Source organism: Pteropus vampyrus, unplaced genomic scaffold (assembly GCF_000151845.1).
Source record: "Pteropus vampyrus isolate Shadow unplaced genomic scaffold, Pvam_2.0 Scaffold3, whole genome shotgun sequence".
Classification (NCBI taxonomy): Eukaryota; Metazoa; Chordata; class Mammalia; order Chiroptera; family Pteropodidae; genus Pteropus; species Pteropus vampyrus.
In genome coordinates, this window is record NW_011888784.1 from 23,235,842 (window position 1) to 23,237,600 (window position 1,759).

The 1,759-nt window shown below is 42.3% G+C and overlaps 1 pseudogene; it reads right to left on the reverse strand.

Annotated features, from left to right (window-relative positions):
• LOC105293754 overlaps nucleotides 1-1,123 on the reverse strand; it is a 6,590-nt pseudogene extending 5,467 nt beyond the window's left edge.
• Nucleotides 1,124-1,759: the final 636 nt, after the last annotated feature.

The window sequence follows — 1,759 nt, forward strand, 5'->3', positions numbered from 1 at the left end:
ATTCTCCTCCCATTTTCCTAAATGACTCCTACTGGCCAAGTGAGATGAAATTGTTACTCCTCATTTCATCAGCAGCTTTGGCTCTACCTCCTGTAAGCTGAAGACTTGCTAAGAGAGTTTTAGACCCAGTTTTTTCACTGGTCCATTGCAGCTTGCAACCCACCTCCTTCTGTAACACTGCCCCATTGCATTATTGTTACCATCCGTACCACGCTAAATTGTAAATTCCTGGAGAGCAGAGACCTTTCCTCTTTGTATTCATGTAGCACAATGCTTACATGTGCACACGCTTACACTTTAACTTAATAAGTCTTGAAACACATTCCATATCAGTGCATCTCAGTTTATTATCATCTTCAATTGCACAACAATTCACTGTATCAATATAATATAATGTGTTTATCAAGCCCCTTCTTAGCCATTGAAGTTGTTTCCAGCTTTGCTCTTAAAAACAGTGCTGCAGTGTGTACTGTGTGCTCCTTTGCACACGTCTACAAGACTGGTACAAATCCTTAACAGTGAAGTTGCTTGATCAAGGTCTACCTTTTAATTTTGATAGATACTGCCAAATTGACTATGAATAGTTTACTTTGACATCTCCGTCATGAGCATAGGAGAGGGGCTTTACCAAGACTTCATCAAATGTGTATTCACTCCTTTTGAGGAAGCCTATCTGATTTGAGGGCTCCCAGGGGCATGCAGCCCCTTACCCTTGTCTTCTCCCCTCCCACCCCCCGCATGCCTCTCTGGATACACACTGATTGTTGGACTGAAGGAAAACTACTCAGACCATGTGCGGCTTCACCGCCCATTTTTCCCACAGTCTTTTTTTCCTTTCCTTCATGTAGACTGTCATATAATACTTGGCCCTCAGGACTACAATGTCAGATGTGATTTGTGGAGGAATTCTCATCTGCCCCTTCTCCCCTCTAAGTTCAGGATGTCTTTAGCAACTTCATTAAGTGTATAGAGCTAGAAAGCTGGAAGTTAACCTGAAACAATGAAACCTGTCATATGTCAATGCGCTTTACTGTGTAATCAGTAATCAGACGAGTGCCCTACATTCTGCAAGCTCTCAGATACTCACTATATGTTTGCTGCTTGAGGATGCTAGTGATCTCATCTCGGTGCCTTTTTACAGGCATTAAAACATCTTAAAGGAGGAATGATCAGCTTTCAGAAAAAATTCAGCTTCATTGATTCCACTGCCTCGGCTCCAAATGTCCCCTTTAATGCCCTCCCATCCAAGCATCACATATAGATGTATTTCATTTGTTTTGACTAAGAACATTAATATGTGAATTACAGTCTCTAAAATTAGTTCTGGAACATTCTTGGAAATGGAAGCAAAGTTATATAATGTCAGGAACACAAACTGAGGAGCCATCTGTTATTTTATCTAATATGTCATTTCATCTAATGCTGTAATCTCTTGGTTTTAAAAGGAGCTACACTTGATTTTAACAGAAGTAGATGTTATCCAGCACGACCTGATAGGCTTGTCACCTCCATCAAACTGTGAGGCACAACCTGTGAAAACCAGACAATCCCAAAGGAGCCGGAGAAGAAAGCAGAGCTCTAGCCAGAGCTAATGACTTTCAGACACTGGGGGGTGGGGGGGCAGCCTCAGGCTGTTGAAGTACCACAGTGAAGGCTAAATATTGTCCTTCTTTCCTTCCTGTTACCAGGAAGACTTGATGGGGGAGCAGACCTGGGTTGCTGCTCTCTTAATGAAGTGCAATAGGCCTGAGTTAGCCAG